Source organism: Phyllobates terribilis, unplaced genomic scaffold, assembly GCF_046119375.1.
Source record: "Phyllobates terribilis strain yellow unplaced genomic scaffold, ASM4611937v1 Scaffold_1__5_contigs__length_1240528914, whole genome shotgun sequence".
In the NCBI taxonomy this organism is placed as follows: Eukaryota; Metazoa; Chordata; class Amphibia; order Anura; family Dendrobatidae; genus Phyllobates; species Phyllobates terribilis.
The window spans coordinates 1,209,540,586-1,209,554,891 of NW_027362761.1; the positions used below are offsets into that span (position 1 = coordinate 1,209,540,586).

Genomic DNA, 14,306 nt, shown 5'->3' on the forward strand with positions numbered 1-14,306 from the left:
GTGGCGTTGACATCCCTGACGGTTCAGCCAGAGTTGAGAGATAATTGGTGAGGGAAAGTGGCGAGGGATGGTATGACGTCCCCTGGGGGCTTCGCTCGTCGGTTTCACAGCATGTGTTAAACTTTAAGTGATACTGATTATAAGCGAGGGCTTCAGGGCGACTTGGCAGAAACATCCGAGAGAAGCGATGCCAGAAATACTCCCAGCTAAACGCTGCCAGATGGCCGGGGGGGGCATGGGAAGGAAGGTGCACGTCTCATCAGCCGCTCACATCCACAAGGGAAGCGACTCCTATCGGAGCCGCCATATGGAATCCATAGCCGGCCCGGGAGTGATCCGCTTCTCCCCGCAGCAGCTGCAGGAAAGTGCGAGATGTTGCGAGGATTGAAAGCCGTTACACGGGGCCGGAGGGTTGGGCGACGTGCCTCGGGGTCTGGAGGGTTGGGCGACGTGCCTCGGGGTCTGGAGGGTTGGGCGACGTGCCTCGGGGCCGGAGGGTTGGGCGACGTGCCTCGGGGCGGAGGGTTGGGCGACGTGCCTCGGGGCCGGGGGGTTGGGCGACGTGCCTCGGGGCCGGGGGGTTGGGCGACGTGCCTCGGGGCCGGAGGGTTGGGCGACGTGCCTCGGGGCCGGAGGGTTGGGCGACGTGCCTCGGGGCCGGAGGGTTGGGCGACGTGCCTCGGGGCCGGAGGGTTGGGCGACGTGCCTCGGGGCCGGAGGGTTGGGCGACGTGCCTCGGGGCCGGAGGGTTGGGCGACGTGCCTCGGGGCCGGAGGGTTGGGCGACGTGCCTCGGGGCCGGAGGGTTGGGCGACGTGCCTCGGGGCCGGAGGGTTGGGCGAAGTGCCTCGGGGCCGGAGGGCTGGGCGACGTGCCTCGGGGCCGGAGGGCTGGGCGACGTGCCTCGGGGCCGGAGGGTTGGGCGACGTGCCTCGGGGCCGGAGGGTTGGGCGACGTGCCTCGGGGCCGGAGGGTTGGGCGACGTGCCTCGGGGCCGGAGGGTTGGGCGACGTGCCTCGGGGCCGGAGGGCTGGGCGACGTGCCTCGGGGCCGGAGGGCTGGGCGACGTGCCTCGGGGCCGGAGGGCTGGGCGACGTGCCTCGGGGCCGGAGGCTTGGGCGACGTGCCTCGGGGCCGGAGGCTTGGGCGACGTGCCTCGGGGCCGGAGGCTTGGGCGACGTGCCTCGGGGCCGGAGGCTTGGGCGACGTGACACGGTACGAAGCAGAGCAGAGTTTGGGGCCGTGTACAGAGAGATGTTCCTTCTCCACCTTAGCCACGTGCCATGTAATGCTGGCCGACGCACAGAAGAGGCCCGGACAGCACTGTTATACATAAACCCTGCGTACAGTCATATGGTCGCGGCAGCTGTATGAAGCAGGCTCAGGAGCTGAGATCGCCCCATGCCCAGCAGATGCCAGCTGAGCGCGCTGATCCCTGCTGTGGCAAAAGACCCTGTATAAAGAAGGAGGGCTAAATCTGCCTAACGTTAAAGCAGCGTTTCCCAGACCCCGTCCTCACGGCCCCCCGCACGACCTGTTCTCAGGATTTCCATAGTGTTGCACCGGTGAGAGAATTGCTGATACTTCCATCACCGGTGTGATACCAAGGTAATCCTGAGACCATGAAGTGTGGGGGGCCGCGAGGACCGGAGTTTGGCAGTCGCTGCCTTACAGCACACTGATTAGCACGCCTATAGATTGGCTGCGGAAAACTAACCAATTCTGTATGTGAGAAAGGAGCAGCCGGCTCACCTGTCCGGGTACTCGGCAAAGTACTCCAGTAACCGCAACAGTCCAAACCATAGCCGGCACTCACATCTTCTTAAAAAAAATGCTTTTTGATCCAGTAGTATAAAAAGACACAAGAGCACAAAAAAAGTCAGAAAAGAAGCCTCCGCTGCGCTCCCGGGCGACGCGTTTCGGAGCTGCGTTGTCCTTTGTCTCAGGCTGTGTCGGTCTATGTCGCCTGGGAGCGCAGCGGATATTTCTTTTCTGTCTATATCATTTTTGTGCTGTTGTGTTCAAGCATATTTTGTGCCTTTTATACTACTGGATCAGTGAAGCAATTATTTTAAGATGATGTGAGTGCGGCGGTGGTAATACTCTGACTATAGTCTGGGATCGGAGTTGTGTGATCCGTGGAGCCCCGTCCTCTCCGTCACACGTCCGCACAATGTACGGCTCGTCTTGGCGAATTTGAAGATATTTTGAGGCCGATTTTCAACAGGGCAAAGAGTTGAGGGGAACCGAAGAGTCAGACTTATTAGACAACACAGCCGGTGGGAGCACCGCAGCTGGACGCCCCCAGTTCTCACGCTTTCCATCCTTATAGGGTACAAAAAATGCTGGTTATTGCCATCAACACCACCGACGCACCGGACCAATAACCATGTCTGCTTACTATAGAGCGGCTGGGAGCAGATCGCAATAAAGACAAACTAACTAAGTGGGAAAAATGTATTCAGACATATTACAATAACATTGATCCATCCTGAATGGCGACTCCTGGAGATCTGCAAGGTGAACTAAGTGCAGCACCGATACTAGGGGCGATACCATCCCACGAGGCCCGGCAGCTCCGTACTAAGCCGTGGATGCTGACTGAAGGTTTATACTGTCATGGCCGAAAGTGTTAGCATCCTTGAAATTGTTCCAAAAAATGAAGTATTTCTCCCAGAAAATTATTGCAATTCCACATCTTTTGTTATACACGTGTGTATTTCCTTTGTGTGTATTGGAACAACACAAAAAAAACAGACAAAAATGTAAATTGGACATCACTAAATACGGCATCATCCACCTGTCATGATATTATCTCTATGAGCATAGTCATACATTGCTGCAGTTAGCGTTGTGTCCAGCAGAGGGCAGTATCTGACCAGTATTGATATTGCTGTCTGCAGCTAATAGCAGCGTTAGATAAATGAGGGTCACCATGGAGGGTCACAGGGCAAGTCGTTTGTATCCATAAAGGGGCATTTAGGCCCCTGAACAACAGATTACAGGGACTATAGAGATGGATCACTGTCTCATCACTTACACCTCTACCAGAGAAAGTGATGCTGCCAGGACCCCCCCCCCCCTGCACTCCTGGGCTGCAGCCCCGGGCCCCCCCTGCACTCCTGGGCTCCCCCCTGCACTCCTAGGCTGCAGCCCCGGGCCCCCCCTGCACTCCTGGGTTCCCCCCTGCCCTCCTAGGATGCAGCCCCGGGCCCCCCCTGCACTGCTGGGTTCCCCCCTGCACTCCTGGGTTCCCCCCTGCACTCCTAGGCTGCAGCCCCGGGCCCCCCCTGCACTCCTGGGTTCCCCCCTGCACTCCTAGGCTGCAGCCCCGGGCCCCCCCTGCACTCCTGGGTTCCCCCCTGCACTCCTAGGCTGCAGCCCCGGGCCCCCCCTGCACTCCTGGGTTCCCACCTGCACTCCTAGGCTGCAGCCCCGGGCCCCCCCTGCACTCCTGTGTTCCCCCCTGCACTCCTAGGCTGCAGCCCCGGGCCCCCCCTGCACTCCTGGGTTCCCCCCTGCACTCCTGGGTTCCCCCCTGCACTCCTAGGCTGCACTCCTGGGTTCCCCCCTGCACTCCTGGGTTCCCCCCTGCACTCCTAGGCTGCAGCCCCGGGCCCCCCCTGCACTCCTAGGTTCCCCCCTGCACTCCTAGGCTGCAGCCCCGGGCCCCCCCTGCACTCCTGGGTTCCCCCCTGCACTCCTAGGCTGCAGCCCCGGGCCCCCCCTGCACTCCTGGGTTCCCCCCTGCACTCCTGGGTTCCCCCCTGCACTCCTGGGTTCCCCCCTGCACTCCTGGGTTCCCCCCTGCACTCCTGGGTTCCCCCCTGCACTCCTGGGTTCCCCCCTGCACTCCTAGGCTGCAGCCCCGGCCCCCCCCCTGCACTCCTGGGTTCCCCCCTGCACTCCTGGGTTCCCCCCTGCACTCCTAGGCTGCAGCCCCGGCCCCCCCCTGCACTCCTAGGCTGCAGCTCCGGGCCCCCCCTGCACTCCTAGGTTCCCCCCTGCACTCCTAGGCTGCAGCCCCGGGCTCCCCCTGCACTCCTGGGTTCCCCCCTGCACTCCTAGGCTGCAGCCCCGGGCCCCCCCTGCACTCCTGGGTTCCCCCACGCACTCCTGGGTCCCCCCCTGCATCCCGGGCCCCCCCTGCACTCCTGGGTTCCCCCCTGCACTCCTAGACTGCAGCCCCGGGCCCCCCCTGCACTCCTGGGTTCCCCCACGCACTCCTGGGTCCCCCCCTGTATCCCGGGCCCCCCCTGCACTCCTGGGTTCCCCCCTGCACTCCTAGACTGCAGCCCCGGGCCCCCCCTGCACTCCTGGGTTCCCCCCTGCACTCCTGGGTTCCCCCCTGCACTCCTGGGTTCCCCCCTGCACTCCTGGGTTCCCCCCTGCACTCCTAGGCTGCAGCCCCGGCCCCCCCCCTGCACTCCTGGGTTCCCCCCTGCACTCCTGGGTTCCCCCCTGCACTCCTAGGCTGCAGCCCCGGCCCCCCCCCTGCACTCCTAGGCTGCAGCTCCGGGCCCCCCCTGCACTCCTAGGTTCCCCCCTGCACTCCTAGGCTGCAGCCCCGGGCTCCCCCTGCACTCCTGGGTTCCCCCCTGCACTCCTAGGCTGCAGCCCCGGGCCCCCCCTGCACTCCTGGGTTCCCCCACGCACTCCTGGGTCCCCCCCTGCATCCCGGGCCCCCCCTGCACTCCTGGGTTCCCCCCTGCACTCCTAGACTGCAGCCCCGGGCCCCCCCTGCACTCCTGGGTTCCCCCCTGCACTCCTAGGCTGCAGCCCCGGGCCCCCCCTGCACTCCTGGGTTCCCCCCTGCACTCCTAGGCTGCAGCCCCGGGCCCCCCCTGCACTCCTGGGTTCCCCCCTGCACTCCTAGGCTGCAGCCCCGGGCCCCCCCTGCACTCCTGGGTTCCCCCACGCACTCCTGGGTCCCCCCCTGCAGCCCGGGCCCCCCCTGCACTCCTGGGTTCCCCCCTGCACTCCTAGGCTGCAGCCCCGGGCCCCCCCTGCACTCCTGGGTTCCCCCCTGCACTCCTAGGCTGCAGCCCCGGGCCCCCCCTGCACTCCTGGGTTCCCCCCTGCACTCCTGGGTTCCCCCCTGCACTCCTAGGCTGCAGCCCCGGGCCCCCCCTGCACTCCTGGGTTCCCCCCTGCACTCCTAGGCTGCAGCCCCGGGCCCCCCCTGCACTCCTGGGTTCCCCCACGCACTCCTGGGTCCCCCCCTGCAGCCCGGGCCCCCAGTCCCCCCCTATAGAGAGCTTGTTACAGCAGCCGTGCTCCGTCCTGCGAGACCTCACTGGTTTATTCTTCATGGCTAGGGATATACACTGGGCCCTGCGTCACTTATATACTATAATATTTATTCAGCAGAATTATAATTTCTGTCTCTAATTATTATCTGTGATGTATCTGTATATTGGTTTATCTTGATTCCTTCCTTATTGACTTCTGGTTCTTTTAGTGTTTACATAATACTATTATTTCATAAATCATTGGGTGATTTCTGTTACTGGTTTATTACCCTTTTGTGCGTTCTCGTGCCGCTCTGGGAGGTGCCCCGGTAATGGTCGCTTTCCATGTTGATGGCGGAATTATTTAGTGTTACATCTATTCTACATTATAATCTACACAAGAGCCGTATCGTAAGGATGAAGCTAGAGCGCCACCGTCAGGCACCTCCGCTCCTCAGGCCGCACACAAGAAGAGCAAGGAGTTTAAGGATTGAACAAAATGGGTAGAAAATGTTATTAAACAATATATACACATAGAAAATGCTTCATTATAATCAGGACAGTGAACAAGGACAAGTGAAACAGCACCTTCTACAGCACCTTCTACAGCACCTTCTACAGCACCTTCTACAGCACCTTCTACAGCACCTTCTACTCTCTGCAGCCATGAAGTGCAATAAATCATAAATCCTCTCAGCAGATGTCTGTGTATAGTAGATGGCAGCCAGGCACAATACCAGGGCAGAACGCCCATCAAGAAAGATCAACAGGAATCATGCAGGCATATATTACTTTATAATGCCAATAATTGATCTTACCAGATGAGGGTGCACAGCAAAGGGGTACCCCTCCTTGAGAAAGCCACGCAAAACGCGCGTCGGAGGCCTGTGTGGGGTGTTCCCCTTCACCTGGTTCCACCCTCACCCTTTGCTCTGCACCCCCTCTGGTAAGATCACATTGGCATCTCCACATTTGTTACTGGTCACTTGGCCTTTAATAAAAGTATATATAAATGTATATATTCCTGCAGAGAGCAGGTGCTGTTTCACTCACGGTCCTGTTTCTATGTGTATGTCTTGTTTAATAACATTTTCTACATCTATTCTACATTAGCTATAATGTGAGACATTTGCCTGAAGAGTTTCCCTATGATTATTCGGGGCCACTTGGTCCGTACTGACTCCTGTATCTAGGAAGGCTCCTCTCCTGGACCGGAGGGTTAATTGTCAGCCGCATTATGGAGCATTGCGGTTCATCTGGTTATTCGCTCCCCGGCCACTGACTGTCTATAGGTTCATGCCGTGCAGTCATCGTTGTGAAGGGGCACTCTGAAGGTATTGTCCTCCAGCAAGAAAGGGGTTAACATTCACCCGTCATCCTGGTAATGGGGGATCTCGGGGTCTGGTTATGAGAGGTTAATACTCTGCAGTCCTCCTGGTGACCGGGGGGCTTTTGGGTCTGGTTATGAGGGGTTAATGCTCTGCAGTCCTCCTGGTGACCGGGGGGCTCTCGGGGTCTGGTTATGAAGGGTTAATGCTCTGCAGTCCTGCTGATGACCGGGGGGGCTCTCGGGGTCTGGTTATGAGGGGTTAATGCTCTGCAGTCCTCCTGGTGACCGGGGGGCTCTGGTTATGAGAGGTTAATGCTCTGCAGTCCTCCTGGTGATCGGGGGGGCTCTCAGGGTCTGGTTATGAAGGGTTAATGCTCTGCAGTCCTGCTGATGACCGGGGGGGCTCTCGGGGTCTGGTTATGAGGGGTTAATGCTCTGCAGTCCTCCTGGTGACCGGGGGGCTCTCAGGGTCTGGTTATGAGAGGTTAATGCTCTGCAGTCCTCCTGGTGACCGGGGGGCTCTCGGGGTCTGGTTATGAAGGGTTAATGCTCTGCAGTCCTGCTGATGACCGGGGGGGCTCTCGGGGTCTGGTTATGAAGGGTTAATGCTCTGCAGTCCTGCTGATGACCGGGGGGGCTCTCGGGGTCTGGTTATGAAGGGTTAATGCTCTGCAGTCCTGCTGATGACCGGGGGGGCTCTCGGGGTCTGGTTATGAAGGGTTAATGCTCTGCAGTCCTCCTGGTGACCGGGGGGCTCTCAGGGTCTGGTTATGAGGGGTTAATGCTCTGCAGTCCTCCTGGTGACCGGGGGGGCTCTCGGGGTCTGATTATGAAGGGTTAATGCTCTGTAGTCCTGCTGGTGACCGGGAAGGGGGAAGGGTGAGGGGGCTCTCTGGGTCTGGCTATGAGGGGTTAATGCTCTGCACTGCAGTCGTCCTGGTAACCGGGGGGCTTGGTTATGAAGGGTTAATGCTCTGCAGTCCTCCTGGGGGGAGGCGGGGGGCTGTTGGGGTCTGGTTATGAGGGGTTAATGCTCTGCAGTCCTCCTGGGGGGAGGCGGGGGGGCTCTTGGGGTCTGGTTATGAGGGGTTAATGCTCTGCAATCCTCCTGGGGGGAGGCGGGGGGCTGTTGGGGTCTGGTTATGAGGGGTTAATGCTCTGCAGTCCTCCTGGGGGGAGGCGGGGGGGCTCTTGGGGTCTGGTTATGAGGGGTTAATGCTCTGCAGTCCTCCTGGGGGGAGGCGGGGGCTCTCAGGGTCTGGTTATGAGAGGTTAATGCTCTGCAGTCCTCCTGGTGACCGGGGGGGGGGGGCTTTTGGGTCTGGTTATGAGGGGTTAATGCTCTGCAGTCCTCTTGGGGGGGCGGGGGCTCTTGGGGTCTGGTTATGAGGGGTTAATGCTCTGCAGTCCTCCTGGGGGGAGGCGGGGGCTCTTGGGGTCTGGTTATGAGGGGTTAATGCTCTGCAGTCCTCCTGGGTGGAGGCGGGGGGGCTCTTGGGGTCTGGTTATGAGGGGTTAATGCTCTGCAGTCCTCCTGGTCGGAGGCGGGGGCTCTTGGGGTCTGGTTATGAGGGGTTAATGCTCTGCAGTCCTCTTGATGACCGGGGGGCTCTCGGGGTTTGGTTATGAGGGGTTAATGCTCTGCAGTCCTCCTGGGGGGGAGGCGGGGGCTCTCTGGGTCTGGTTATGAGAGGTTAATGCTCTGCAGTCCTCCTGGTGACCGGGGGGCTTTTGGGTCTCGTTATGAGGGGTTAATGCTCTGCAGTCCTCCAGGGGGGGAGGCGGGGACTCTTGGGGTCTGGTTATGAGGGGTTAATGCTCTGAAGTCCTCCTGGGTGGAGGCTGGGGGGCTCTTGGGGTCTGGTTATGAGGGGTTAATGCTCTGAAGTCCTCCTGGGTGGAGGCGGGGGGGCTCTTGGGGTCTGGTTATGAGGGGTTAATGCTCTGCAGTCCTCCTGGGGAGAGGCGGGGGCTCTTGGGGTCTGGTTATGAGGGGTTAATGCTCTGCAGTCCTCCTGGGGGGAGACGGGGGCTCTTGGGGTCTGGTGTATGTAAGTACTTAGGGTTTTCATCTGCGCTGCCTGCAGCTTTCATGAGCAGCCTGCACACACCGGGGAGCCGTTTCCAGGCTGTGTCTGGCTATGCTGCGCCTTCTCCCACCTTTGATCTTGCCATGTTACCTCTCCCCGTGGAGCGGTGCCGCCTCGGCTCTGCAGCTTTTCTTCTGTAATTGTTCTCATCAGTATCCTTGTAGTCGTGTACCTTGTGCGGCACATGTGCCCTTTGTTCAGGGTAATAAAACTCCCTGGGCACTTCTGGGGCAGAACCTTACAAGCCCCATGTAGGTGGGCACCTTTCTGGGCCATAGATCAGTTATAGCTTTACCGTCGGTGATCACACCATCACCCTGCTCATTCACTACATTACAGTCGTGCCTGCCTTGTGGCTGCAGACAAAAGGCATCGGATTCACCAGTGGAACTTTCCAGACACTCACTGGTCTCTGATCCCCGCTCGTTCCCTCCCTCCGCCTGGACTCCTCGCTCGTTCCCTCCCTCCCTCCGCCTGGACTCCTCGCTCGTTCCCTCCCTCCCTCCGCCTGGACTCCTCGCTCGTTCCCTCCCTCCCTCCGCCTGGACTCCTCGCTCGTTCCCTCCCTCCCTCTGCCTGGACTCCTCGCTCGTTCCCTCCCTCCCTCCGCCTGGACTCCTCGCTCGTTCCCTCCCTCCCTCCGCCTGGACTCCTCGCTCGTTCCCTCCCTCCCTCCGCCTGGACTCCTCGCTCGTTCCCTCCCTCCCTCCGCCTGGACTCCTCGCTCGTTCCCTCCCTCCCTCCGCCTGGACTCCTCGCTCGTTCCCTCCCTCCCTCCGCCTGGACTCCTCGCTCGTTCCCTCCCTCCCTCCGCCTTGACTCCTCGCTCGTTCCCTCCCTCCCTCCCTCCGCCTGGACTCCTCGTTCCCTCCCTCCCTCCGCCTGGACTCCTCGCTCGTTCCCTCCCTCCCTCCCTCCGCCTGGACTCCTCGCTCGTTCCCTCCCTCCCTCCCTCCGCCTGGACTCCTCGCTCGTTCCCTCCCTCCCTCCCTCCGCCTGGACTCCTCGCTCGTTCCCTCCCTCCCTCCCTCCGCCTGGACTCCTCGCTCGTTCCCTCCCTCCCTCCCTCCGCCTGGACTCCTCGCTCGTTCCCTCCCTCCCTCCGCCTGGACTCCTCGCTCGTTCCCTCCCTCCCTCCCTCCGCCTGGACTCCTCGCTCGTTCCCTCCCTCCCTCCCTCCGCCTGGACTCCTCGCTCGTTCCCTCCCTCCCTCCCTCCGCCTGGACTCCTCGCTCGTTCCCTCCCTCCCTCCGCCTGGACTCCTCGCTCGTTCCCTCCCTCCCTCCGCCTGGACTCCTCGCTCGTTCCCTCCGCCTGGACTCCTCGCTCGTTCCCTCCGCCTGGACTCCTCGCTCGTTCCCTCCGCCTGGACTCCTCGCTCGTTCCCTCCCTCCCTCCCTCCGCCTGGACTCCTCGCTCGTTCCCTCCCTCCCTCCCTCCGCCTGGACTCCTCGCTCGTTCCCTCCCTCCCTCCCTCAGCCTGGACTCCTCGCTCGTTCCCTCCCTCCCTCCCTCCGCCTGGACTCCTCGCTCGTTTCCTCCCTCCCTCCCTCCGCCTGGACTCCTCGCTCGTTCCCTCCCTCCCTCCCTCAGCCTGGACTCCTCGCTCGTTCCCTCCCTCCCTCCCTCCGCCTGGACTCCTCGCTCGTTCCCTCCCTCCCTCCCTCCGCCTGGACTCCTCGCTCGTTCCCTCCCTCCCTCCCTCCGCCTGGACTCCTCGCTCGTTCCCTCCCTCCCTCCCTCCGCCTGGACTCCTCGCTCGTTCCCTCCCTCCCTCCCTCCGCCTGGACTCCTCGCTCGTTCCCTCCCTCCCTCCGCCTGGACTCCTCGCTCGTTCCCTCCCTCCCTCCCTCCCTCCGCCTGGACTCCTCGCTCGTTCCCTCCGCCTGGACTCCTCGCTCGTTCCCTCCGCCTGGACTCCTCGCTCGTTCCCTCCGCCTGGACTCCTCGCTCGTTCCCTCCGCCTGGACTCCTCGCTCGTTCCCTCCGCCTGGACTCCTCGCTCGTTCCCTCCGCCTGGACTCCTCGCTCGTTCCCTCCGCCTGGACTCCTCGCTCGTTCCCTCCGCCTGGACTCCTCGCTCGTTCCCTCCGCCTGGACTCCTCGCTCGTTCCCTCCGCCTGGACTCCTCGCTCGTTCCCTCCGCCTGGACTCCTCGCTCGTTCCCTCCGCCTGGACTCCTCGCTCGTTCCCTCCGCCTGGACTCCTCGCTCGTTCCCTCCGCCTGGACTCCTCGCTCGTTCCCTCCGCCTGGACTCCTCGCTCGTTCCCTCCGCCTGGACTCCTCGCTCGTTCCCTCCGCCTGGACTCCTCGCTCGTTCCCTCCGCCTGGACTCCTCGCTCGTTCCCTCCGCCTGGACTCCTCGCTCGTTCCCTCCGCCTGGACTCCTCGCTCGTTCCCTCCGCCTGGACTCCTCGCTCGTTCCCTCCGCCTGGACTCCTCGCTCGTTCCCTCCGCCTGGACTCCTCGCTCGTTCCCTCCGCCTGGACTCCTCGCTCGTTCCCTCCGCCTGGACTCCTCGCTCGTTCCCTCCGCCTGGACTCCTCGCTCGTTCCCTCCGCCTGGACTCCTCGCTCGTTCCCTCCGCCTGGACTCCTCCCTCCCTCCCTCCGCCTGGACTCCTCGCTCGTTCCCTCCCTCCGCCTGGACTCCTCGCTCGTTCCCTCCCTCCCTCCCTCCGCCTGGACTCCTCGCTCGTTCCCTCCCTCCCTCCCTCCGCCTGGACTCCTCGCTCGTTCCCTCCCTCCCTCCCTCCGCCTGGACTCCTCGCTCGTTCCCTCCCTCCCTCCCTCCGCCTGGACTCCTCGCTCGTTCCCTCCCTCCCTCCCTCCGCCTGGACTCCTCGCTCGTTCCCTCCCTCCCTCCCTCCGCCTGGACTCCTCGCTCGTTCCCTCCCTCCCTCCCTCCGCCTGGACTCCTCGCTCGTTCCCTCCTCCCTCCCTCCGCCTGGACTCCTCGCTCGTTCCCTCCCTCCCTCCGCCTGGACTCCTCGCTCGTTCCCTCCCTCCCTCCCTCCGCCTGGACTCCTCGCTCGTTCCCTCCCTCCCTCCCTCCGCCTGGACTCCTCGCTCGTTCCCTCCCTCCCTCCCTCCGCCTGGACTCCTCGCTCGTTCCCTCCCTCCCTCCGCCTGGACTCCTCGCTCGTTCCCTCCCTCCCTCCGCCTGGACTCCTCGCTCGTTCCCTCCGCCTGGACTCCTCGCTCGTTCCCTCCGCCTGGACTCCTCGCTCGTTCCCTCCGCCTGGACTCCTCGCTCGTTCCCTCCCTCCCTCCCTCCGCCTGGACTCCTCGCTCGTTCCCTCCCTCCCTCCCTCCGCCTGGACTCCTCGCTCGTTCCCTCCCTCCCTCCCTCAGCCTGGACTCCTCGCTCGTTCCCTCCCTCCCTCCCTCCGCCTGGACTCCTCGCTCGTTCCCTCCCTCCCTCCCTCCGCCTGGACTCCTCGCTCGTTCCCTCCCTCCCTCCCTCAGCCTGGACTCCTCGCTCGTTCCCTCCCTCCCTCCCTCCGCCTGGACTCCTCGCTCGTTCCCTCCCTCCCTCCCTCCGCCTGGACTCCTCGCTCGTTCCCTCCCTCCCTCCCTCCGCCTGGACTCCTCGCTCGTTCCCTCCCTCCCTCCCTCCGCCTGGACTCCTCGCTCGTTCCCTCCCTCCCTCCCTCCGCCTGGACTCCTCGCTCGTTCCCTCCCTCCCTCCGCCTGGACTCCTCGCTCGTTCCCTCCCTCCCTCCCTCCCTCCGCCTGGACTCCTCGCTCGTTCCCTCCGCCTGGACTCCTCGCTCGTTCCCTCCGCCTGGACTCCTCGCTCGTTCCCTCCGCCTGGACTCCTCGCTCGTTCCCTCCGCCTGGACTCCTCGCTCGTTCCCTCCGCCTGGACTCCTCGCTCGTTCCCTCCGCCTGGACTCCTCGCTCGTTCCCTCCGCCTGGACTCCTCGCTCGTTCCCTCCGCCTGGACTCCTCGCTCGTTCCCTCCGCCTGGACTCCTCGCTCGTTCCCTCCGCCTGGACTCCTCGCTCGTTCCCTCCGCCTGGACTCCTCGCTCGTTCCCTCCGCCTGGACTCCTCGCTCGTTCCCTCCGCCTGGACTCCTCGCTCGTTCCCTCCGCCTGGACTCCTCGCTCGTTCCCTCCGCCTGGACTCCTCGCTCGTTCCCTCCGCCTGGACTCCTCGCTCGTTCCCTCCGCCTGGACTCCTCGCTCGTTCCCTCCGCCTGGACTCCTCGCTCGTTCCCTCCGCCTGGACTCCTCGCTCGTTCCCTCCGCCTGGACTCCTCGCTCGTTCCCTCCGCCTGGACTCCTCGCTCGTTCCCTCCGCCTGGACTCCTCGCTCGTTCCCTCCGCCTGGACTCCTCGCTCGTTCCCTCCGCCTGGACTCCTCGCTCGTTCCCTCCGCCTGGACTCCTCGCTCGTTCCCTCCGCCTGGACTCCTCGCTCGTTCCCTCCGCCTGGACTCCTCGCTCGTTCCCTCCGCCTGGACTCCTCCCTCCCTCCCTCCGCCTGGACTCCTCGCTCGTTCCCTCCCTCCGCCTGGACTCCTCGCTCGTTCCCTCCCTCCCTCCCTCCGCCTGGACTCCTCGCTCGTTCCCTCCCTCCCTCCCTCCGCCTGGACTCCTCGCTCGTTCCCTCCCTCCCTCCCTCCGCCTGGACTCCTCGCTCGTTCCCTCCCTCCCTCCCTCCGCCTGGACTCCTCGCTCGTTCCCTCCCTCCCTCCCTCCGCCTGGACTCCTCGCTCGTTCCCTCCCTCCCTCCCCTCCGCCTGGACTCCTCGCTCGTTCCCTCCCTCCCTCCCTCCCTCCGCCTGGACTCCTCGCTCGTTCCCTCCCTCCCTCGTTCCCTCCCTCCCTCCCTCCCTCCGCCTGGGACTCCTCGCTCGTTCCCTCCCTCCCTCCGCCTGGACTCCTCGCTCGTTCCCTCCCTCCCTCCCTCCGCCTGGACTCCTCGCTCGTTCCCCTCCCTCCCTCCCTCCGCCTGGACTCCTCGCTCGTTCCCTCCCTCCCTCCCTCCGCCTGGACTCCTCGCTCGTTCCCTCCCTCCCTCCCTCCGCCTGGACTCCTCGCTCGTTCCCTCCCTCCCTCCGCCTGGACTCCTCGCTCGTTCCCTCCCTCCCTCCCTCCGCCTGGACTCCTCGCTCGTTCCCTCCCTCCCTCCCCTCCGCCTGACTCCTCGCTCGTTCCCTCCCTCCCTCCCTCCGCCTGGACTCCTCGCTCGTTCCTCCCTCCCTCCGCCTGGACTCCTCGCTCGTTCCCTCCCTCCCTCCTCCGCCTGGACTCCTCGCTCGTTCCCTCCCTCCCTCCCTCCGCCTGGACTCCTCGCTCGTTCCCTCCCTCCCTCCCTCCGCCTGGACTCCTCGCTCGTTCCCTCCCTCCCTCCCTCCGCCTGGACCCCTCGCTCGTTCCCTCCCTCCCTCCGCCTGGACCCCTCGCTCGTTCCCTCCCTCCCTCCGCCTGGACCCCTCGCTCGTTCCCTCCCTCCCTCCGCCTGGACTCCTCGCTCGTTCCCTCCTTCCCTCCGCCCGGACTCCTCGCTCGTTCCCTCCCTCCCTCCGCCTGGACTCCTCGCTCGTTCCCTCCGCCTGGACTCCTCGCTCGTTCCCTCCGCCTGGACTCCTCGCTCGTTCCCTCCGCCTGGACTCCTCGCTCGTTCCCTCCGCCTGGACTCCTCGCT

The 14,306-nt window shown here is 63.7% G+C and overlaps 1 protein-coding gene across 2 annotated transcripts in view; it reads left to right on the top strand.

Annotated features, from left to right (window-relative positions):
- The window catches only part of EXOC6B (exocyst complex component 6B), a 267,701-nt gene that overhangs the window by 64,958 nt on the left and 188,437 nt on the right, over positions 1–14,306 (top strand). The gene's annotated exons all lie outside the window — the stretch shown is intronic.